Source organism: Cetorhinus maximus, chromosome 31, assembly GCF_964194155.1.
Source record: "Cetorhinus maximus chromosome 31, sCetMax3.hap1.1, whole genome shotgun sequence".
Lineage (NCBI taxonomy): Eukaryota > Metazoa > Chordata > Chondrichthyes > Lamniformes > Cetorhinidae > Cetorhinus > Cetorhinus maximus.
In genome coordinates, this window is record NC_135909.1 from 20,921,168 (window position 1) to 20,946,991 (window position 25,824).

General features: G+C 44.9%; 2 non-coding genes across 2 annotated transcripts; both read right to left on the minus strand.

Moving 5' to 3' along the window:
• Positions 1–15,495: 15,495 nt before the first annotated feature.
• Positions 15,496–15,580, minus strand: trnas-gcu (transfer RNA serine (anticodon GCU)). Its single transcript has one exon. It is a non-coding gene; the product is annotated as a tRNA-Ser (tRNA).
• Positions 15,581–22,698: 7,118 nt separating this feature from the next.
• Positions 22,699–22,781, minus strand: trnal-cag (transfer RNA leucine (anticodon CAG)). The gene has a single exon. It is a non-coding gene; the product is annotated as a tRNA-Leu (tRNA).
• Positions 22,782–25,824: the final 3,043 nt, after the last annotated feature.

Consider the following 25,824-nt stretch of genomic DNA (forward strand, 5'->3'; position numbering starts at 1 on the left):
GGGATGTTTACCCCGAGCTTTGGAAAATATTGTCAGTCTGGAAAAGAGACAAATCAAAAGGAACCAATGAATAAATCCCAGGGCCCAGATTGGAGAATCTGTAGATTCCCTTTGGGAAAGTGAATCGGAGCAGAATGAAGGGTGAACATTCCCACTGCCCAGAAGCGGTGAAGACACAGCTCAGTCAGCCCGGCCCCCTCCATTCTCACACTGGAACATTCCTCACATGGAAATTGTTTAACCCAGTGAAATAAATCCTTACAGCCGATAATTTATACAACTGATTGAAGGAATGTCGAGCGTGGTTACCGAGTGACGGTGAAAAGTTGAACATTTGTCCCGTTCAAACAAACTGCGATGAAATATGAACATTTTTTTCTCATTGTTAAAAATAATTTGAAGGTTCTGGGTAAAAATGTTCAGTGTTTGTGAGAGTGGGGTCTGGGTGAGCAGCTGGAGAGTGCGACAGGGCCAGTGCTGGATGCAGGAAGCTCCCGTCAGTGTGAGTGGGTCTGATAGGGTGAGTGATTGGCAACTGGCGGTTGTTGGTGTTTCCAAAAATCATGGAAATTCCCTCCAATAGTTTATTTCCTTCATTTTATTGTAAACAACTTGAAATAAAGGGAATAAGTGCAGGAAATTTTTTGGTCTGTATTTCAGCTGCCATTGGTTAAATTTTCCTCTAAAAATCCTCTGGGGTTTTCGACTTTGACTTGAGTCATAGAAACTGGGAGGAGTAGGCCATTCGGCCTTTCGAGCCTGCTCCACCATTCATTATGATCATCCAACTCAATAGCCTGCTCCCGCTTTCTCCCCATACCCATTGATCCCTTTCACCCCAAGAGCTATATCTATCTCCTTCTTGAAAGCATGCAATGTTCTGGTCTCTGAAAGTCCAAATAAACCACATCCACTGGCTCCCCCTTATCACCTCTACTAGTTACATCATCCAAAGATTCCAGTAGATTTGGCAAGCATTATTTCCCTTTCATAAATCCATGCTGACTCTGTCCGATTCTGCCACTTTTTTCCACGTGCTCAGCTATTAAATCTTTTATAATGGACTCTAGAATTTTCCCCACAACCGACATCAGGCTGACTGGTCTATAATTCCCTGTTTTCTCTCTGCCTCTCCTTTTAAATAGTCAGTTACATTAGCTACCCTCCAATCTGTAGGAACTGTTCTAAAGGCTCTGGAATCTCGGAAGTTGACCACCAATGCATCCACTATTTCCAGGAACACTTCCTTAAGTACTCTGGGATGTAGATGATCAGGCCGTGGGGATTTATTGGCCTTCAATCCCATCAATTTCCCAAACACCATTTCCTAACTAATACTGATTTCTTTCAGCTCCACCCTCTCACTAACCCTGTGTTCCCCAACATTTCTGGTATGTTATTAGTGTCCTCCTTTGTGAAGATAGAACAAAAGTATTTATTTAGTTGGTCAGCCATTTCTTTATTCCCCATTATAAATTTCCCTGTTTCTGACTGTAATTGACCCACATTTGTCTTCACCAATCTTTTTCTCTTCACACACCTATAGAAATGTTTACAGTCGGTTTTTATGTTCCCTGCAAGCTTACACTCGTACTCTGTTTTCCCCTTCTTAATCAATCCCTTGGTCCTCTATTGCTGAATTCTAAACTGCTCCCAATCCTCAGGTCCGTTGTATTTTTATGGCCAATTGTATGTCTCTTCCTTGGATCTAATACTATCTCTAATTTCCCTTGTAAGCCATGGTTTGGCCACCTTTCCTGTTTTTCTTTTGCGCCAGACAGGAATAAACAATTGTTGCAATTGACCCATGCGCTCTTTGAATGATTGCCATCGCCTATCCACCATCATCCATTTAAGTAATGTTTCCCAATCCATCATAGCCAACTCACACCTCATACCATCGTAGTTTCCTTTATTAAGATTCAGGACCCAAGTCTCAGAATTAACTACGTCACTCTCCATCTTGATGAAGAATTCTATCATATTATGGTTGCTCATCCCCAAGAGGCCTTGCACAATTAGATTGCCAATTATTCCTTTCTCATTACACAATACCCAGTCGAGGATGGCCTGTTCTCTCGTTGGTTCCTCAATGTATTGGTCCAGAAAAACATCCCGTATACACTCCAGGAATTCGTGCTCTATGGTCCTGCTCCCAGAGGATCTGTTCAGTATTTTTAATTCTGTTTTATCTTTTGTCCTCTATTCCCACAGAATGCCGACAGTGACATTGCTCATACTCCCCACCATTGTTCTCTATGAAGCAGGTATTGTCTGCACGGTCTAAAGGAGACATGCTCAGAGGGCTGTGCCAGAGGGTTTCTTTCAGGTTTTAGGCCTCGTTTGGTCCATTAGCAGCAACCGGATGTCTGCAGAGGAACTCGGAATGCCGAGCCCCTCTTCTCAGGATGGACTTAATAAGGAGACAAAATGTTGGTTAAAGAGAGAATAAAAGGCCTGGGGATTTGGGCTGAGATTGCCGGAGCTTGTGGGAATAACACAAATCGGTGGAGCAATGTGACATTGGCGGAATACGAGCTTGGGATATTATCCAGTCCGTGCTGGGGGACTGCGGGGAAGGAAGTTGTTTTGTCTGCCCATCCCAGCCGAATGTTGGTTGTGAAGCGGCGCTCAGACCCCGAGGGGAGGGTGAAAGCCTTTCACTGAGTTTGAAGGTTGTAAATCAGATCTTGGAGGTATCGCTGCTGTGTTCCCAGGAAGCGGGGGTCTCATTCTTCGAGCAAAAAGCTTACATGGAGCACCGGTTTCTCAGTAAAAATACAAAACTGGAGACGTGGGATGTTAGAATCTGCTCAGCTCTGATTCACGTTAATTCATTTAGTGTCCTGGAATAAACAAGTGGTTTGTAGCTGTCCATTACAGAAAGAAATAGAATTCAGAAGATTCTGGACAGTACCTTCACAATTTCCACTATTACATCCCGCAGAACCTTCAGCTACATCTCATAAACTCCTAGAGCCTTAGCAACATTAAGCACAGGCAGTCCTTCTGGTGCCTCTTCTTTAACAAGGGTTATATGCAAAAGAACACATTTGCAAATTGTCGGTGGAGAAAGTGAGCACTTTTATTGAAGAGGGGTTAAAGGGGAAAAGGCAACCCTTTGTGATGAAGAAGTAGGGTTAGCAGAAATAAAAGTAGCAATAAGTGGAATGATGGGGGCAGGTTGTTATGGACTGATCACAGAATTTCATAGAGGATCAGAGGGACCTTGGTTTAAATGTCCATCGATCGCTGAAGGGAGCAGCACCGGTAGGTAAGAAGGCATATAGGATACTTGCCTTTATTAGCTGAGGCATAGAATATAAGAGCAGGGAGGTTGCAGCTGTATAAAATGCTAGTTAGGCAACAATTGCAGTCTTGTGTGCAGTTCTGGTTATCACACTATAGGAAGGAAGTGATTGCACTGGAGATGGTGCAGAGGAGGTGCCTATATCCAAGTTTGCTGATGACACTAGGTTAGGTGACATGGTTAGTAGTGTAGGTGGGAGCAGCAAGTTTCAAAGGCTCATTGACAGATTCCGTGAGTGAACAAAACTGGCTGAAGGTGTTCAACATGGGGAAGTGTGAGGTCATCCATCTTGGAGCAAAGATCCGAGAATTTCCTAAACAGTCAGAAACTTGGGACTGTGGAGGAGCTGAGGGTGAGTGAGAGTGAAAGTTGAGTGAGACTGGAGGGTGGATAAAGAGCAGCGGCAGAGCAGCCCAAGAGCAGCAGTGAGAGAGAGAAGGAGAGAAGAGTGAGAGCGGTGGGGGGGATAAAGAGCTGTGAGGGAGGGGTTGGAGCAAACCGGCCATGTTTATAATAAATAGTCAAAGCATGATATCAGGGGAAAGAAGGGAAATGGTTGGTTTGTGCCGATTTCTCTAAATTAGGGCACTGATTTAAACAAGGAGCTGGAAAATTAAACGTTTCAATCAGGCTAAGTACAACAGTAAGTATACGCATAATAAGACTATTAATGCAGAGCAGGTCAAGAGGCATTAAATAAAATTAATAATTTAAACAAGGTAGAAACTGGATTCTAAAAGAGGGAATAGAGGTTTGTTTTAGATCATGGATGGGCAGCTGTGACCTGTTGTTTGCAGTTCCTGCCCCATGTGGGAACCTCAGGCCACTTCACGTGTCTTGGGGCCAATTGTATACAAGTGTCTCCAGCTGCTTGAGTTCGAGCTCAGGATTTCTGAGCTTGAGGGGCAGCTGGAGTCACTGCAGAGAATCAGGGAGGATGAGAGTTTCCTGGATCATACGTTCCAGGTGGTGAACACCCCAAAGGGAAAGAGGGTGTTCAGGATTGAAGGTGAGTGGCCATCCAGAAGAGTAGGAACAGGCAGGAAATGCAGGAGTCTGCGGGGTGTGTGCCACTGTCAAACCGGTACTCAGCACTGGAGACTGCTGGGAATGGTGACACCCTGAAGAACTGCAGTCAATGGGCAAGAATCTGCACAGGAGGGAAAAGTGAAGAGTAGAAATGCAGTTGTTAGAGCAGATCCCATAGTCAGGGGGACAGACAGGCATTTCTGTATCCGTCATTGTGAGTCCCACATGGTGTGCTGTCTCCTTGGTGCCAGGGTAAAGGACATCACGGAGAAGGTGCAGAACATTCTGCAGGGGGGAGTGAGCCAGAGGTTGTGGTACACGTCAGTATCAATGACACAGGGGGGACAGGTATTGAGGTTCCTCTGTCAGAATTTCAGCAGCGAGAGAGGTTGTTAAAAAGTAGGACCTCAAAGGCAGTAATCTCTGGATTACTACTACTGTGGCATGTGCTAGTGGGAGTAGAACTGTAAATATGTAAATGTAAATGTCAATATGTGGCTTGAGGTCAGTGCAGGAGGTGGGAGGGCTTAAGATTCGTGGGACATTAGGGCCAGTTCTGGAACAGGAAATACCTATTTAAAAGGAACAGGTTGCACCTTAACAAGTCTGGGACCAATGTCCATGTGGGGAGGGTCACTCGTGTGGGGGAGGGTTTGAACTAAGCTCGCAGGGGCTGTGAATCAGTATATAGAAGTAGAAAAAAAGGAATAACTAGAGAAGGAAGTAGGAGCATATAAGATAGGAGTAGATGAAGAAGAATCTAAGAGGAATACAAGGAACTGTTTAGATTGTATGTTTGTAATCGCATAATGTGTAGTGAATAACGTTTGTGATCTCAAAGCACAAAGAGCCATGTGGGAAAATGATGTAGTAGCAATGATTAAAACATGGTTTAAAAATGATGAGGATCGGGTTCATATTCAAGGGTACAAAGTGTTCAGGAAAGAGAGATAAGGAAAAAAGGTAGGTGTAGTGAGAGGGATAGAGAAGCAAATCTGCAGAGAAATCACAGATGTATAAGAACGATAGAGTGGTGATATCTGGGGATTTCTGAAATGTGTTCAGAGGCACTTCCTCGACCAGAATGTTCTCAGTCCAGTTAGGAAGGAGGCATTGCTGGATCTGGTGCTGGGGAATGAGGTGGGCCAAGGTTGGCCACGTGAACCAAGTGTCTGTGGGTGAACCCTTGGGTAAGAGTGATTGGTAGAGGGTTAACTTCAATGGGAGGAGAGGGGATTTAGCCAGGGGGAAATGGAACCAGAGACTGACAGGAAAAACTCTAACACAGCAAATGGTGATCTTTCAGGAGGAGATGTTTCAGGTACAGACCAGGTACATTCCAATAAGGGAGAAGGGAGGGGAACCAAAGCCAGGGCTCCTTGGATGATGAGGAAGATAGAAAATATGATGAAACAATGAAGAGGCCATGTGACGCAAGCCAGATGAATTCTTCAAGTGTGAACCAGGTCACTGTTATTGTACGAGAGTGTGGAATTTACTCTCTCCCTGTCCATCTCTGTTACTGTATGGGGATGTAGAATTAACTAATCCCTGGTATCTGTCAATCTGTATGTGAGTGCATGATTAAGTCTCTATCTGGCAGTCTCTGTTACTGTGTTTCAGGGCAGAATCATGGTAACTTTCTACCTATCTGTCTCCATTAGTCTATTTGAGAATGGAATTAATTTTGTATCTGCCAGCCTTTATTACTGCATGTGAGTGTGAAGTTAACTCTCCCTCAATCTCTGTTACTGTGTTTGAGTGCACAGATAACTCTTTGTTAGTCGGTCTGTGCTCCTGTGTTTCAGTGAAGAATTACCTCTCTATCCATCTTCATTAGTGTAAGAGAGGGCGGGATTAATTCTGTATTTGGTGTTCTCTATTAGTGTATGTGAGTGGGGCATTAATCCTTTGTTCATCGCTGTTATTGCATGTGAGAGTGTAATCAACTGTCAGTCTTTGTTACTGCATATGAGGGCAGCATTAATCATTCTCCTTCTCTATCGTGTAATTGAAAGTAGAGTTAATTCTCTCTCCATCAGTCTCCAATACTTTGTGAGTGTGAATTAATTCTATATCCGGCAGTCTCCAATGATGTATTTTAGTATGGCAAAAACACTCTGTAAATCTCTGTTACTGTATGAGTGCGGAATTCACTCTCTGTCAATCTATAATAATGTGTAATTAACTCTCTGTCCATCAGTCTCTGTTCTTGTTTGCAAGTGGGTCGCTTTCAGGTAAGCAAACTGCAACTAGTAGAGTGCCACAGGGATCAGTGCTGGGTTCTCAGCTTTTTACAATCTATATTAATGACTCAGATGAAGGGACAGATCATTAACAAATTTTCAGACAACACATAGATAGGTGGAAAAGCAGGTGGTGAAGAGGACTCAAAGTGTCTGCAAGAGGATATAGATAGGTTAAGTGAGTGGCAAACATTTGGAATACAATGTGGGGAAAATGTGAGTTTTCCACTTTGATGGGAAGAATAGAAAAACAAAACATTGTTTAAAAGATAAATTAATGACCTAGACTGTGGGTGTGCTGGGCATGATTTCAAAATTTGCATACGATACAAAGATTGGAAATATTGTCAACTGTGATCAGGATAGTCTTGAACTTAAAAAGGACATAGACAGTTGGGGGAATGGGCAGACAAATGGCAGATGAAGTTCAATGCAGAAACGTGTGAGGTGATTTATTTTGGCAGGAACAATCTGCTGAGACAGTATAAAATAAAGGGAGAGCCTCTAAAGGAGGTACAGGAACAGAAAGACCTCTGTACATATGTACATAGGTCATTGAACATGGCAGGGCATGTTGAAGAGCAGTTAATAAAGCAAATAGTATCATAGGCTTTAATTACAGGGTCATTGAGTATAAGGGTAAGGAGGTTATGTTGAACTTGTATAAAACACTTGTTAGGCCTCATCTGGAGTGCTGAGTCCAGTTCTGGGCGCCACACTTGAAGAAGGATGTGAAGGTATTGGAGAGAGTACAGAGGTGATTCACAAGAATGATTAGAGCGGTAAAGAACTGTAGCTATGAGGACAGATTGGAGAGGTTGGGACTCTTTGCCCTGGAGAAAAAGAGGCTGAGAGGTGTTCAAGATCCTGAGGGGTATGGATGGGGCAAATAGAGATAAATTGTTACCACTCAAGAGAACATCAAGAACTAGAGGGCACAGATTCCAAATAATTGGCAAAAGGAGAAAATGTGATGAGAAGATTTTTTTTTCACCCAAAGGGTGGTTGGAGACTGGAACAAACTTCCTGAAAGTGTGGTGGAGGCAGGTTTGATCACAGTATTCTAAAGCGAATTGGACTGCTGCCTGAAAAGAAAGAACGTGCAAGGTTACGGGGATAAGGCAGGGAAGTGGGACTAGATGGAATGCTCTTTCAGAGACTCACTGCAGACTTGAGGAACCGAATGGTCTTCTACTGCACTGTAAAGACACTGTGATACCGTGGAGGGAGACTACACAATGTTGCAGTACAAAGGGATCTGGGTGTCTTCGTACATGAATCACAAGAAGTTAATATGCAGCTGCAGCAAGTAATTAGGAAGGTAAATGGAATGTTGGCCTTTATTCCAAGGCGGGGTGGAATATAAAAGTAGGGAAGTCTTGCTACGACATCAGGTCATTGGTGAGACAACATGTGGAGCGCTGTGTAAAGTTTTGGTCTCCTTATTTAAGGAAGGATATACTTGCATTGAGGACAGTTCAGAGAAGTTTGACTAGACTGATTCCTGACATGAAGAAGTTGTCTTATGAGGAATGTTTCAGCAGGTTGGGCCAATCACCATTGGAGTTTCGAAGGAGAGGTGATCTCATTGAAATATATAAGATTCTGAGGGTAGATGTTGAGGGGAATGTTTCCATTTATGGGGAAACTAGAACCAGAGGGCACAGTTTAAAAATGAACATCTCCCATTGAAGATGGGGATGAGAAGGAATTTATTTTCTTTGTAATTCAGAACCCTAGAGTGCAGTGGAGGGTGAGTCAGGTCATTGAATATATTCAAGTTGAGTGGACATATTTTTGATCTACAGGAGAGTCAAGGGTTATAGGATGGACGGGAAAGTGGAGTTGAGGCCACAATCAGATCAGCCATGGTCTTATTGAATGGCGAAGCTGGCCCGATGGGCTGAATGGCCTCATCCTGCTTCTCTTTCTTATATTTTTAATTTGCCATTGTGGGATTGACCCTGTCTTTTAGTCTCATTGCTCTATTTCAGTGTGGAACTAACTCAGTCTGATCTACATGTGAGTGTGGAATTCATTCTCTGTCCATCACTTACTGAATGTGAGTGTGCAATTTAAATCTGTCAGTCAGTCTCTGTTACAGTGTGAGAATGTGTAATTAAATCTTTATATCAGTCCCTGTTAATGTATGTGAATGCAGGATTAACTCTCTGTCGGTCAGTCTCTGTTACTGTATGAGAATGTGGAATTAAATCTTTATATCAGTCCCTGCGAATGTATGTGAATGTGGGATTAACTCTCTATTGGTCAGTCTCAGTTACTGTATGTAAGTGCGGAATTAACTCTCTATCGGTCAGTCTTAGTTATTGAAAGTGTGGAATTCTCTTTCAGTCTTTGTTAGGATATCTGAGAGTGGAATTAAGGACCTGTCAATTTCCATTAACGTTTTAGTGAGGAATTAACCTACAATAACAGAGACTGAGAGTAAGTAAGACAGTTATTCCACACTCTCATTTTAGTCTATGTTACTCTATGTGAGTGAGGAATAAACAAACAACTTGTCAGCCTCTGTTACTGTGAGTGTGGAAATAATTCTCTGCAAATCTCTCTTATTGCATATGAGTGTGAATCTCTGTGATGTGTGCAAGTGCTGATTTAGCTTTCTATTCTGACCATGTTGGTTGCTGTACAAGAGTGTGAAATTAACTCTTTGCATGATAACCTGTTACTGTAGGTGAATATTAAATTAAGTCTGTCAGTTACTGTATTGGAGTGTGGAATTAATTCTGTGTCTGTCAGTCTCTGTTACTGTATAGGCCTATGGAAGTAACTCTCTTTCAGGCTCTGTTACTTCAAAAAAGTTAATTCCACATTCATCATCTGTCAATCTGTGTTACTGTATATGAGTGTGACATTAACTCTCTGTCCCTGTTATGTGTGAGTGAGGAATTAACTCTCGCTTAGTCTCTGGTACTGTCTGTGGGTGTGGAATTCACACCTTACATGTCAAGCTCTGTTACTGTACATAGATGTGGAATTAATTCCATGTCTGTCAGTCTCAGTAATGCAGTGAGTGTGCTCTTCACTCTGTGTCAGTCATAGTTATTGAGAGTGAGTGTGAAATTAAATTTCAGTCAAACTTGGCTGCTATGTGTGATTGTGGAATTACCTGGTGAGGCCACAACTGGAGTATTGTGTGCAATTCTGGCTACCACTTTACAGGAAGGATGTAATAGCTCTGGAGAGAGTGCAGGGGAGGTTTAGAAGAATGTTGCCAGGATTAGAAAAGTGTAGCTACGAGGAGAGATTGGATAGGTTGGGGTAATTTTCCTTCGAACAAAGAAGGCTGAGAGGTGACTTGATTGAGGTGTACAAACTTATGGGGGGAATAGATAGAGTGGACAGGGTAAAATTGTTTCCCTTGGAAGAAAATTCTAGAACAAGGGGAAACAGATTCAAGATAAGTGGTTGAAGGTGTAGGGGGGACATGAGGGAGAACATTTTTATGCAGAGGGTAGTGCGTGGCTGGAATTCACTGCCCAAGTTGGTGGTAGAGGCAGAAACTTTAAACTCTTTTAAAAGTGCCTGGATCTGCACCTAAATTGCTGTAAGCTGCAGGGCTATGGGCCGGGTGCAGGAAGGTGGGATTAGAAAGGGCACCAGGGTATCTTCAGGCTGGCATGGACAAGATGGGCCGAATGGCCTCCTTCTGTGCTGTAACATTTCTATGGTTCTATCGTTCTACCTTCCAGCCAAAGTCTGGTATTGGAGGTGATGTGAAATTAACTCTTTAGCTAAGTCCATTACCGTACATGAGTTTGAATCAAAACTCTAATAATCTGCAGTACTCTATGTATGTGGAATTAATTTTCTGTCAGTTTCTGTTACTGTGAGTGTGGCAAAGTAGACAGGAAGATTTTTTTCCTCACACTGTTAGAAAGAAATAGGACCAGGGGGCACAGATTGAAGGTAATTGGCAAAATAAGCAATGGTAACATGAGGAAAAACTTTGTCATGCAGCGAGTAGCTGGGGAATATGACTGAGAATGTGGGGGAGGCAGGTTCAATCGAAGCACTCGAGAGAGAATTGGATAATTATCCAAAAAGGAACAAAGTGCAGGTCTATGGGGAACATGTAGTGAAGTGGCATGAGGTGAATTGTTCCTTCAGATGGCCAGCATAGTCATAATGGGCTGAATGGCCTCCTACTGTGCTGTAATCATTCTATGATTCAATGAATTAACTCTCTATCAATCTCTTTTACATTCAGTGTGGGTGGAACTAACTCTCACTCTTTGTTCATGTATGTAAATGTGAAATTCACTTCCTGTCAGTCTCTGTTACTGTACAAGAAACAGTTAATGACCTTTTATCAAAAATGGATGGGTCCTGCTGTTTTTAAAAGTGCTCGTGGTTAAACCCATCAATGTCTCCTCTCTCTGCTCCGCAATTCAAAGTCAGCCAACAAGAACATACCTTCAAAAAAAGTGAGGAACGACTTCCACGTCCAACATCCACCCTGATGTAAAAGGGATCTGCATTCGTCAGTTGTGTTTCTGGCTTTGGTTTTGTGAGCAACAACAGCAATAATTCACGTGCAAAATCAGGTGAAAATACTGGGAATCTGAAATGAGGAGAGAAAATGCTCAAAATACATGGCACATCAGGCAGCATCTGTGGAGAGAGAAACAGAGATCACATTTCAGGTCACTGAGAGTCAGCCTGCAAAAAAACACTTACTAACATCTGCTCGTGGTGGCTGCAGTTCCCACAATTCCCTGCATCCCAGAAACCGCTCTATTCAATGCACTGATTTCCCCGGGCATTGAGAGTGTGCATGCTCCCCAGGGCCGGTTCTGTGAAATTCCGAAGTAGAACTTTTATCTTTCCCACTTGTAAACCAATCCCACCAACCTGCCTTTGTCCTTTCGAAGTTGCAACACTTTCCTCCTCACAGTTCACAATACCACCAAGTTTCACGTCATCCGCAAATTTTGAAATGGTGCCCCGTGCACCAACATTAACATATATCAGGAAGAGCAGGGGTCCTAACACCGAAGCCTGGGGAACTCCACTATAAACATTCCTCCCATTATAAACATTCCTCCAGTCTGAAAAACAACCATTCACCACTACCCTCTGTTTCCTGTCACTCAGCCAATCCCATATCCATGTTGCTCTGTCCCTTTTATTCCATGAGCTGTAACTTTGTTCACAAGTCTGTTGTGTGAGACTTTATCAAATGCCTTTTGGAAATCCATGTAAACGACATGAACAGCTTCACCCTCCCCAACCCTCTCTGTTACCGCATCAAAGACTCGGTGCAAACGGGAGAAGAAACCGGGAAGCGGCGGCTGGGATGGGGGAGGCGCTGCACCATCGGCTTCATGGTGCCGTCCCCCGGGACCCTCTCCGCACGTCCGCCGGACTCTGCAGCTCTGATTAGGACTCCGAGAGCCGCTGAGACTCGGCGTTACTGAGGCTGCGCTGTACCACCCTCAGGTTCCGGGAGCTGTGGCGCGCATGCTCGTCGCAGGCAGGATTTCCGGTGGACAACATATTGCACCTGCCCTGTGCCTATCTTTTAGAGATAGGCCGTTATACATCACCCCGAGCATTCTGGGAAGAGCTATCCGCCATTTCCTAATAAACTGCAAAACAAGAGGATGCGTTTGTGTTAATCGTATCAGAGCAAACTCATTTGTAGCAAATCAGCCCCATTCCCCTGTCCTTTCGAATAGCCCTAAAATATTTTTCCATCCCGTATTTTTCGTTTCAGTTTTGTAAGTTTATATCGAATCTGCTTCCACCACATTTTCCGGCTGAATATTCAGGTCACAACAACTGACTGCCTTGTAACGAAATGACAAGTGATGATCCATTCAATGTGGAGGATGGTGGGGAGGAGGGTGAAGACAAGGGGAAAGCCAGAATTAACCTCGCCCTCACATGCAGTACTAGACATTGACCGATAAAGAAGGAATCCCATCTCACAAACCGTTCGACAGACTGAGATGCAGAATAAATCTTACACTCGCAAGCACTACCTGTGATTGACAGATACAGAACAAATCTCATTCTGGTCTAGTAACAGAGTTTGATAAATGCCTAATGTATCCCACAATCACATGTTCTCACAAGTTTTAACAGCCACAGTCGAGGTTTGATGACAGTAATCCCATTCCGATTTAACGAGAGCTTTGCACAAGACCCGGAACATTTTTTCCCTCCACAAGATGTGGGAGTCGCTGGCTATGCCAACAGGTATGTCATGTCCACAAAAGATAAACAGGACAAATCCAACCCGGCGAGGTACCGCCGCATTACTGTTCTCCCTATAAAAATAAAGAAATGATGGATGGGGTATTCGACAGTGGTATCCAGCAGCAGTTACTCAGCAATAACCTGTTCATTGACGATTAGTTTGGGATCCACCAGGACGGTTCAGCTCCTGACTGCACTGCAGCCTTGGCCCAAACATAGACAAAACTGCTGAACTGAACGGGCGAGGTGACAGCGACCGCCTTTGATATCAAGGCAGCATTTGACAAGGAAGACCATGAAACCAGGAAGAACATATTTTCCCACAGAAAACCTCCTCACAGAACAGAGAACATCGTTACACTAGAGGAAATATCTTTATCGAACAAAGAAAATGTTTGCACACAACGGATCATATTTACGCAGCTGGGAGCACATTTGCACAACAGGGAAGCATTTTACACAACGACAGTGAGGATGTTTCAACGGCAGAATCGCACTTTCACCACAGAGGGAAGAGTTGTACAGCAGAGGGCACAGTTACACAATAGGAATTACATTTAAAACAGGCCCTATCTTTATGCAGCAGGAAATACCTTTTCATAAATGATCAGTTTCTCCATCGTAATATCTTGCTGGTTTGCTCGGCACCTTTTAGTGTCAGTGATTGTGTTTCTCCTGATAGTCTCTTTTACTTTCCTGTGTATCTTTCTCTGTCTGGTACATTCATGGTGGTGTAAGTGGATTTGCGGAGCTTGGGTGAGCTTCCCAATAGTTGTGCTCCTGTTTAAAAAGTAATGAGGAAGTGAATAGGTGTTTGGCTACCAAACAACGGTAATAGGCAGTAGAAAAATGTTGCTTCGGAGGAGACTGGCGGGCAGAAGCGTGCTGGCCTCCTAACCCAGTGATTGATGGATTGAAACCATACTCAGTTTATTTAAATTCTCATTAACACTATAAAATAACATTTGTCTGCGATACAAAATCACCTCTGAATTTGCTTCATAGTAAATTTACATCAGCTTCTTGCTTCCAGTAAACACTTCAATCTGTAACCAATCTCTCAAATCGTTTTATTTCACACACGGACGCAGCAAAGTGCTGCAAAAATACACCAGCCGGGGATTTCCCCTTTCTCTCAGCCCATTTCAGGCCATCGTCCGAACGGCCTTCCCTTGCTCTCTATCGCTCTATGATTATCTGAGTAACTAAAAAGAAAACCAATATCTTATCTGCACCCGATATAGTGAAGTTTATACATATTAGCTTCATTATGTCGGATCTACAGGACACCCTGCAGTAATTCAGATGCTTATTTGGACAGCAGCGTCCTCCCTGAGATATGGACCATGAGAAGGACAAGATTATCAGCATAGCGGAGACATCATCACGTCAAAGACACAGATAGTCATTATTTTGACAGACATGATCGTTCATTCTTAATCATTTATTTAAAAAATGGAATTCCATCCCCAATATCACCATGAACTGGGAAGGTTTCGTTCCTTCAGGTTTGCATTAGAGACACTTTTTACAAAACACTTCCGTGAGTGTCTCTGGACAATGAAATGATGATGCGTGGAGTTCTCAGCTTTTACTCATTGATCTTCACAAGAGTTGATCCACTTTTGACGTTGACTTTTCCTCTGGTGTCGATTTACTCGAATTCCTCACCTGATTTCTCTGCTGTCCAATGAAGTTCACTCAGCAGAGTTTTCAATAGGAATTTGATTTTTCCTCACAGGGTTTCAATCACCATGTTTTTGAACAATTTGTTTAAAAATATGCTCACAGCCGGCTTCCAGGAGCAGCAACATATAAAGACAATAAATCTGTTATAAAGTGATTTTAATTGAGGGATGAATGTGGGCTCCGACACCATGGGATAACTCCCCCGCCCCTCTCCGAAATGTTGCTTGGTATACTGCAGCTGAGAAGGAAGAGAGCACCTCAATTTACCATATCATCTAAAAGCTGGCACCACTAACAGTGAAACATTCACTGATTACTGCACTAGAGCGTCAGCCTGAATTTGTGCTCAGGATTCTGGAGTGAGTTTTGAACTCACAACCTCCTGATTGTCAAGAGCAAGAGAAAAACTGACTGAATCATCATTCACAGCAAAGGAAAGACGACAGAAGACATTTCACTCCAAGGAGAGGCTGAAGTAGATTGTTAATTGAAGAAATGTCACAGACAATGAGAGATAAACACCCACAGATGAAAGAGACCGACTTTTTCTCACGGCAGGGACAGAGATTGTAGCAGTAATTTCGATTCCCAATGCTTCTTGTTAACACCCCAGTACAAGCTAAATGGTTTGCACACTGCCCGCTAGACTAAAAAACGAAGCTAGAATGTTATTTAATCATCGTAAAATTTTTAACCAGTTCGACCCTGAAACATTGATATTCACGGTATTTCAGGAAACGTCATAACTTGGGTCTGATGGTAATTTCAGATTTCCTTTTTGCATAATGCAGTCCCACACAAAAACAGGATTTAAACTCACGCGTCGGAAGCACAGTGGATGATCAACCTTAAATTCAGTTAATCATGGAGTGATTAGCGACATTATCCCGACGCCACCACCTCTGTAAACCTGGTCTCGGAACGATTACATCAGTGATTTCAGACATGTCTTCTGAAAAAAGCACCGTGTTCACGAAGAACCGGTTAATAAACTGACGACGAAGGTGGGATTCGAACCCACCCGTGCAAAGCACAATGGATTAGCAGTCCGTCGCCTTAACCTCTCGGCCAAATATTCGCCTGTGCTGTTCTGCTTTCATGAACTGTTGAACTAAATGATCCTGCCTGTTTCAGGTCCTGAATAACCATCGAGTTTGCCAATAAAATACATTTCCATCACATCAGGCCGAAACTGTTGTAAATCGACTGATGTGAATCACTTCAACACTTCAACATGTTTCTGGACAGTGTGAAAACCCACCGCGGAAAGACTGAAACATACATTCATCTGGAAGAATAAAGAAACTCCTTCCGACTCACTGCAAGTACCGGAACACAACTGAAATGTGGTTTCTCACTCAAGACTGTAACTGACTGCAATCAGCATCCGACTGAAACCACAAGGAGAGAGATGACGTATTCGATGTATTAGGAGAAACTTTGCGTTGGTTTTCTGTGTTGTGATTTATTCTCCGCAATGATTTCCCGGATGTTCAAACCTGGTCCTGATTTCCCCAACTGGCACCGCCTCGAGCACACGAATTAATGTATTAAAATGCCTGCTGGGCTCGTCCGGGAATTGAACCCCGGACCTCTCGCATATTAACTCACCACAAATACCCAAAGCGAGAATCATGCCCCTAGACCAACGAGCCAGGTGTGGCAACAAACGCATTCAACATATCCTTTCATTGCCACCCACAGGAAATTAACAAAATGCGAAATACTGTGGATGCTGGAAATCTTTTGGAATGTATTAGAAATCCCGGGGCCGACTCCAACCAGTGGAGAGTGTCCCTCCGTGTATAATTTAAATTCAGTTTTGTTGGTTTTCTCAGTGCCACACTCTGCCAAATGCTTCTGTAAATCAACTGTAGTCACTTGAAACTCACGCCTTGAGTTCAGCTCTTTTGTCCATATTTGGACCAAGGCTGCAATGAGGTCGGGAGCTGAGTGTCCCTGGCGGAAACCAAACTGAGCTTCAGTGAGCAGGTGATTGGTGAGTTAGTGCCACTTGATCGCACTGTCGAAGACAGCAATGTGGTTGACTCTTAACTGCCCTCTGAAATGGCCTACCAAGCCTCTCAGTTGTAACAAACCGCTACAAAGCCACAAAAAAGGGAATGAAACTGAACGGACCACGTGTCATTGACCTCGGCACCGTCAATCTCAGCCCTGTCCACCCTGCTGAGTGAACCAACAAGAGGGAAAATCGTACTTGAGCTCATCCTCACCAATCTGCCTGCCACAGATGCATCTGTCCACGACAGTATTGGTAGAAGTGACTATCGCACAGAAGTTGTGGAGATGAAGTCCCGCCTTCACATTGAGGATAGTTACCATCGTGTTGTGTGGCACTACCACCGTGCTACATGGGATAGATTTCGAACACATTTAGCAACACAAGGCCGGACATCAGGCCATCAGCAGGAGCAGAACTGTACTCGAACCCAATCTGTAAACTCATGGGCTGGCATATTCCCCACTATATCATTGCCATCAAGCCAGGTGATCAACCCTGGTTCAATGAAGAGTGAAGAGGGCATTCCAGGAGCTGCACCAGCCTGACCTGATAATGAGTTGTCAACATGGTGAAGCTATGACACAGGACTACTTGCGTGCCAAACAGCATCTGCAGCAAGTGATAGACAGAGCTAAGTGATCGCACAACCAACAGGCAGACCTAAAATCCGCAGTCCTGCTGCATCCAGTCGGGAATGGTGATGGACAATTAAACAATTCACTGGAGGAGGAGACACCACAAGTATCCCCATCCACAATAATGCAGGACCTCAGCACATCAGCACAAATGATAAGTATTTGCTACAAGAAGTGCCGAGTGGATGATCCATCTCAGCCTGCTCCAGAGGTCCCCAGCATCACCGATGCCAGTCTTCAGCCAATTCGATTCACTCCACGTGATATCAAGAAACAGCTGAAGGCACTGGGTAGTGCAAAGGCTATGGGCCCTGACAATATTCTGGAAATGGTACTGAAGACTTGTGCCCCAGAACTTGCCGAGCCCCAAGCCAAGCTTTTCCAGTACAGCTACAACACTGGCATCTACCCAGCTATGTGAAAAATTGTCCAGGTATTTCCTGTACACAGAAAGCAGGAAAAATCCAACCCGGCTAATTACGTCCCAACCAGTCTACTCTCGGTCATCAGTAATGTAATAGAAGGGGTCAGCAATAGTGCTATCAAACCGCACTTGCTTAACAATATCCTGCTCACTGAAGCACAGTTTGGGTTCCGCCAGGGCCACTCAGCTCCTGACCTCCTTACAGCCTTGGTTCAAACATAGGCAAAAGAGCTGAACTCCCGAGGAGAGGTGAGAGTGACTGCCCTTAACATCAAGGCCGGATTTGTCTGAGTGTGGCATCAAGGAGCTCTAGGAAAACTGGAGTCAATGGGAATCAGGTGGAAAACTCCATTAGTTTGGAGTCATGCCTAAGGCGTTCAGTCATCTCAGCTCCAGGATATCACTGCAGGAGTTCCTCAGGGTAATGTGCTCGGCCCAACCATCTTCCACTGCTTCATCAACGGCCTTTCTTCCATCATAAGGTCAGAGGTGGGGATGTTCGCTTATAATTTCACAATGTTCAGCACCATTCGTCTCTCCTCAGATACTGAAGCAGTCCATATCCAAATGCAGCAAGACCTGGACAACATCCAAACTTGGGATGAAAAATGACAAGCAACATTTGTGCCACATAAGTGCCAGGCAATGGCCATCTCCAACAAGAAAGCATCTAACCACTGGCCCTTGACGTTTAATGGCATTACCACCACTGAATCGCCCACTCTCAACATCCTGAGGGATACTGATGACCAAAAACTGAACTGGGCTAGCCTTATAAACATTGTCGTTACAAGGGCAGGTCAGAGGCGAGGGATTGTGCGACGAGTAACTCACCCCCTGACTCTCCAAAGCTTGTCCAGAATCTATAAGGCACAAGTGAGGAGTGTGATGGAATGGTCGCCAATTGCCTGGTGGAGTGCAGCACCCGCAACACTCAGGAAGCTTGGCATCATCCAGGAGAAAGCTGCATTGTCACCACATCCATAAACATTCACTCCCTCCACCACCGACGCACAGTCGAGGAGTGTGAAGTATCTATAAGATGCATAAAGGAATTCAACCAGCCTCCTTAAACAACACTTTACAAACCCACAATCACTACGGTCGAGAAGGGCACGGGAAGCAGCTACATGGGAACGTCACCACCCGAGAGTTGCCCTCCAAGTCACACGCCATCTTGACTTCGAAATATATCGCATTTCCTTCACTGTCGCTCGGTCAAAATCCTGGCACTCCCTTCCCAGCAGTGCTGTGGGTGTACATACACCACATGGACTGCAGCGGATCAAGAAAGCAGCTGACCACCACCTTCTCAAAGGCAACTGGGGATGGGCAATAAATGCTGGCCCAACCAGTGAAGCGCACATCCCATGAATGAATAAAAGTTTTCCTGTCACCCTCAATCATTTATGAACATGCCCACAATTTCCCCCTGCTCTTGCACGCCCTTTGGGTGCACACTCTTTATTTTATGTTGCGTCTTTGCTTTCTTCCGACCACAATTAATCTTTTCACATTTCCCTGGAAAAGGAAATCAATTGCAAAAGCGCTGGTTAGTCCACAGCTGGAATTTTGTATACAGTTCTAGCCGCCACCTTACAGGAAGGACATAATTGCACTGTAGAGAGCACAGACAGGATTTACAAGAATACTGCCAAAGCTTGAAAATTGCAGCTACGAGGAAGGATTGGACAGGCTAAGGTTGTTTTCCTGAGAACAGAGGAGGCTGAGGGGTGACCTAATTGAGGTGTACAAAATGATGAGGGGCCTAGATAGGGTGGACAATAAATATTTGTTTCTCCCCGCTGAGGGGTTAATTGTCAGGAAGCGTAGATTTAACGTCATTTTTGGAAGGAGTAAAGAGGAGACGAGGAAAAGCTTTTTCATGCAACGGGTGGCGAGCATTTAGATTTCACTGCCTGAACCGGTGGTTGAGGCTGAAACGCTCAAATAATTTAAAATGTACTTAGATCTGCATCTGGAGCGCTGTAACCTGCAAGGCTACGGATCAGGTGCTGTAAAGAGGGTTTAAAATGAGCGGCTAGTTTCATCTTCATTTTTTTTCTATCCAGCACAGACATGATGGGCTGAATCACCTCTTTCTGCGCCGTCACTTTTTTAGGGTTCTGGCGTTCTCTCTGCCGCTTAACCGCCCATTCCACCAACCTGCCCATGTCGTTTTGAAGTTCTACTGAATTTCTATAGCTCTTTATGCAACCACAGGACGTCCAAAAACATTTTACGGACGATGAGTACTTTTGAAGTGGAGTCACTGTTCAAATTGATGAAATTTTGAACCGTCTGTTCGTCAATGTCAGAAATTCCCATATTGGGATGGGAAACAAGTATCATTGGTGTAGATCTGTGACACAACCGAAAGCGCGTTGGACTTGCAGTCGGTATAAACAGAGACATTTAAAGGTTGTGGGTTGGAATGCTTTGGATAAGCATTGAAAAAAGTCAGCAAGAGGTTTATCAATATTCTCAGAAAACGGAAACTGCCGTCCCGAACTTCCTTCTATACAGGTCATTCCCCACTTTCCCATCTGAACCACTGAACAGGCGAAATCTCATCACCGTCTCAGGACAAAACAAAACCTTTGAAAGATACTGACCAGAGTCAGTCTGTTCAGCCCTCAGAATGATTTAAAATTGGACATATACAGCCACTGCGGAAACTGCTTCCCATTACTGCTCAGTCATCTTTCCAGACTGTTCCTGACAGACAGCTCGAAACAAGGATGATGTAAATCTGCATCACTGAATACCAAGACCAACACGGTTATCACAGCTGTAATGAACAGCTCCTGTTACAGCTTTAGATCAGACAGTGGAGGATTATCACAGGCGCTCTGTCAGACTGCATGTTCCTTCAGACAGGTTTCCAACTGGATACATGGAATGAGCGGCTGTGTGAACATTAGTGGTTCAGGGGGGATTTCTCACTGGCCGGACTGGAGTTACAGTTCCATTCCAAGACATTTCTCTTTCTGAATCCATCTCTGTCCTCTTGCTCATTTACACTTTGCATTGTTTCATCATTGGCGGCCACGTTTTCAGCTGTCTGAGCCTTTAGCGCTGCAATTCCTTCTAGAAACATCCCCACTTCACTCTCCCCCTTAATACCCTCTCAAAATCTATAAGTTTTACTCAGGTTTTGTTCATCTGGCCAAATATCTGACTGGATGTCGAATGTTGCTTGATCAAGCTCCTTTGAAGCGCTTTGGGGAGTTTTGTTAAATCACGGCGCTGCTGCTGGAATGGCTCGAATTTGGAGAAATTCACAAACAGCTTCAATCTTCTTAAAGATTCACCTTTATCCCCTCCACTTGCTTTGCATCGAAAAAAACATCTCCTATGAGGTGTTCAAAATGATGACCAGTTTACTAGAGTAAATAAGGAGAAACAGTTTCCACTGACAGGAGGGTCGCTAACCAGAGGACACAGTTTGAAGCTGATTGGGAAAAGAACCAGGAGCGGGATGAGTAGAATGTATTTTACACAGTGAGCTCATTGTGAAATGGAAGCTACCTGGGAGGGTGATGGAAGCAGATAAATTATTAACTTTCAAAAGTGAGTTGGAGAAAAAAATAACTTGAAGGAAGGGAATACGGGACAATGGGGACAGATCCCGGATCTCGGAGTAATTATATCACTCAACCAAGGAACCAACGCAGGCGGAATGAGCTCCTTCTGTCCTTTATCATTCTATGATTTATGGATAGAAATCAGTCCTACATTCTGTAGAGCAGGAAGGGTGTGAGAAGCCGGCATGGGAATTGATCCCGTGGGCACAGAATGGAATCGATAAAATTCTGTATTTTGTCAGGGAATCGAAACATAATCGTAAATATGACTCTGTCTGTTTAAAAGTGGCTTGTTACCAATTCCAGATAATTGACGCTTAGCTTAAAAGGGATGTGTTATCAGTTAATGAACAGGCTATAATATAAAAACGGAAAATGCTGATGATACTCAGCAGCAACTGTGGAGAGAAAAGGAATTAATGTTTCAGGTTGGTGGCCCTTCATCTGAACTGAGGGAATATAGGAATGTAATAGGCTTGGAGCAAGGGACCAGTCCGGGCTTTGGGAAGAGGTTGAACAAAAGCGCAGGTTTGTAATGGTTTGGGGGCCCGGAGAGATTCAATTACAAAAGGTTTCACGGCGAAAAAGCCAAAGGACTGGAACAGGCAAAAAACAAAATGTGGGTCCAGATGAGGTGAGATTGGCTAAAGATCAGCCGCCCAATTGCAAAGTGAAGGAATTAAATAAGAAACAGAAAATAAAATGATAAACCTGAAAGAAACACATGAAACAAGAGAGAGGCTGAGTTTATAATTTAAAAATATTGAACTCGACGTTGAGGCCAGAAATGTGTAGGGTGAGGTGTTCTTCCTCGAGCTTATGTTATTCTTCACTGGAACACTGCAGCAGACCAAGGACAGAAAGGTCAGAGTGGGAGCAAGGTGGAGAATTGAAATGACAAGTGACAGGAAGCTCAGAGTCAGGCTTGCGGATTGAACGGAGATTCCTCAAAGCGCTCACCCCCCTGAAGCAGATGAGAACATATTACGGCAGCAAATACTGTACATTAAACTGAAAGAAGAACAAGTGCATCACTGTTTCACTTGGAAGGAGTATTTGAGGCCTTGGACAGGAAGGTGACATTAAAAGGGGAGGGGATATTGACTGAATCAAGGATTTCACACTGAGAGAGAAGGAAATGATGATCTCACCGGCCTGAAATGCTAGTTCTATATTTCTCTCCACAGATGCTGTATAATTGTTGTGTTTTTCCAGCACTTTCTGATTTTCAGCATTCGCAGTATGTTGCTTTTGGATCCAGTTTACTTTATGAGCTGTTTTCAGGGGATCCGGTTGCCTCGAGTCTGGCTCGAGCGAGCTGCCTTCTTGAACTGCTGCAGCCCATATGGTGTAAGTGGGTCCACAGCGCTGTTAGGAAGGGAGTTCCAGGATTTGAGAGGGCGATACAGTTCCAAGTCAGGACGGTGTGTAGCTCGGAGGGGAGCTTGCTGCTGTTCTCATGCATCTGCTGCCTTTTTCCTCCGAGGTGGTGGAGATCTCGGGTTTAGAAGGTGCTGAAGGAATAAATAATGTCAGGAGTGGGACTCCAACCCACGCCTCTTGAGGAGACTGCGACCTGAACGCAGCGCCTTAGACCGCTCGGCCATCCTGACTTAGTGTTTGCTGCCTGCATTAGTGGTTTTGAACTTCAGAATCATCGTCACTGCTTTCAAAAACTCGATGTGATTTTCCTTTTTTCAGCACCTGTCAGGTTCCTGTATCTGAGTCCCATCCTTCCCCAAGCCTCCGGGGGGTGAGGAGCTTCTCATTGCTGCATTGCTCTGTTTGCTCAAATCAACAAAGACCCAATTCCCGCCCGACCTGTTCCAAACACGAAGGTGATGAGTGTGTAAGATCTGAGCGACCTGAAGTATCCAATTGGAGAGTTACATCCTGGCGACAGGAATATCTCTCCACAGCTGCTTTCGGACCTGCTGAATATTTCCAGCATTTCCTTTTTCTGATTTTGTGCCTTCATTACAGGAGATCTTTTTACTGACAACCCAAAGCTTGTCTCTCGGGGCAGCTCCAGGCACCGCTTTCCTATGACCTTTAAATTCGGCTGTTTTCACACTCATCACTCTGTGCCATGGCTTTCAACCCCCACCACCACACCCCATCCCGACCCTCACTCCCGCCCCCCACCCACATCCCCATTCCCGCCCCTCACCCTCATCCCCACTTCCGCCCGTCACCCTCAGCCCTACTGCCGCCCCTCTCCCTTACCATCTTTCCCGCCCCCCACCCCCATCCCCACCCCCGCCCCTCACCCTCACTTCCGCCCCTCCACCCCCATCCCCACTCCCGCCCCTCACCCTCCTCCCTACTGCCGTCCCTCAACCTCACTCCCGCCCCCACCCTCATCCCCACTCCCTCCCCCCACCCTCATTCCCACTCCCTCCCCCCACCCTCATCCCCACTCCCTCCCCCCACCCTCACCCCCACTCCCTTCCCCCACCCTCATCCCCACTCCCTAACCCCACCCTCATCCCCACTCCCGCCCCCCACCGCCATCCCCACTCCCGCCCCCCACCCTCATCCCCACTCCCGCCCCCCACCCTCATCCCCACTCCCGCCCCCAACCTCATCCCCACTCCCGCCCCTCACCCTCACACCCGCCCACCACCCTCATCCCTACTCCCGCCCCTCACTGCCGCCCCTCACCCTCATCCCCACTCCCGCCTCCCCACCCCCATCCCCACTCCCGCCTGCTCAGGTCTCAGGTCGCCCCCATGTCCCTCTTGGGCTTGTTTCCCCTCATCCAGCTGTGAGGGGGCGGGGGGTTGAGTTTGTGGGGTGGGGGCGGTATCTTGCTGGCTTGAGCACCTTTTCCTGTCTGTCACTGTGTGTGTCCTGATCGTCTCTACTGCTTTTCTGTGTGCCTTTCTCTGTCTGTTGCATTCGGAGTGGTGTGAAGTGTAATTTCGCAGCCAGGGTGAGCTTCCCAACACGTGTGCTCTTGATTAAATATAAGTAAGAAGTGAATATTTGCTTGGCTACCGTAAAGTATTCAGCGGCAGGAAGGAATTACGGCTCCGTCGCAGGGCGGTGCAGCGAAGCCCACAGAACAGAGGCAGATGGATCCAAACCATCTTCTGCTATTTTTGTTCTTATTCACACCGAAAATAACAAGCGGTCCCCGACCGAAAAACATACCTGGCTTTTTCTGTACAGTGAATTTGTATCAGCTTCTTACTTCCAGTAAACACTTCAATCTGCTTCTTACTTATTCTTACTCACTTATTAAATATATGGAGCTCCATCCCCAATATTACCATGAACTGGTAAGGCTTCGTTCCTTCAGGTTTGCATTAGAGACACATTGTACCAAACACTCTGTGAGTGTCTCTGGTTAATGAACTGATGATGTGCGGAACTCTCAGCATTGTGATGAAGGCAATATGATCTGTTTTGAATGTCTCCGACATCATGGAATAACTCCCCCGCCCCTCTCCGAAATTGTGCCTTGGTATATTTTACATGAGAAGGCAGATGGCAGCTCAGTTCAACATATCGTCTAAAAGCTGGCACCAGGAACAGCAAAGAATTCTCTAGAGCCTGAATTTGAGCTCAGGATCCGGGAATGAGTTTTGAACTCACAACCTCCTCATTGTAAAAAGCAAGGGAGCAGCTGACTGAATCACAATTCGCTACATAGGGAAAAAAACAGAAGAGATTGCACTCTGTAAGGAGAAGCAGAAGTAGATTGTTAGTTGAAGAGGTGTCACAGACAAAGAGAGATAGACACCCACAGTTGAAAGAGACGGATTTTTTTTTATCACGGCAGGGATAGAGAGTGCAGCAGGAATTTCGATTCCCAGTGTAGATAACAGAAAACGTTAACTTTGGGTCAAATATTGGACCTGATAAGGGGTCAGACGCTGACTGACCTTAATGATAACAACTGTATCAGTCGGAGTCACACAGGGAGGGAGTGATCATTTCTGATTCCCACTTGTCTCCCAGGAATGAAGCAGACAGCATTACAACATTGAGAAGCTCAGAGTAACAAAAAAGGGAAACTCTTCAACCGAGTCTCCCTGGGAAACAGCAACATCCGCTGTGGTGTGTGAGTATTTTTGGTGCCTATATTATATCTCCACTGCCTGGAAGGTGTTATATTTCATTATCACTGTTCACGTGAATTAGTAAAGATAGAACCAGGACTTCTTCAGTGCTTCCAACTGCTTGAAATTCTAGAAGAGGCAAATATGTTTCACAATTTGTGTAATGCCCCACAGAGGGGCAATAAAGATACATGACTATTTCACTCATAAACCACAATTTAAACCGAAACCCCATTTCCCCTATCGGACGGATATGAACAATCCGTCCAGACTATTTACAACAAGAGAAGTGGAGTCTTACCCGGAGTCTTGGGATCAATATTAATCCCTCAAACAGGGTCTCTGAACCAGATTATATAGTCATTGATCAGGTTGCTGCGGTGGGATGTTGCTGAGCACATTCAATCAGCAATCTCACTTACCAAGACACACCTCCGCCCCCGCACCATTGGCCGAGAGGTTTTAGGCCTTCCTGAGGTTGTAAAATGTGGTGGAAAAATTGAAGTTCCTCCCTCCCTCCCTCCCGCTGCCTCTCTTCCTCCAGCTCCGCCCTTCTCTAACTCCGCCCCTCTCTCCCTCGCTCTCTCCC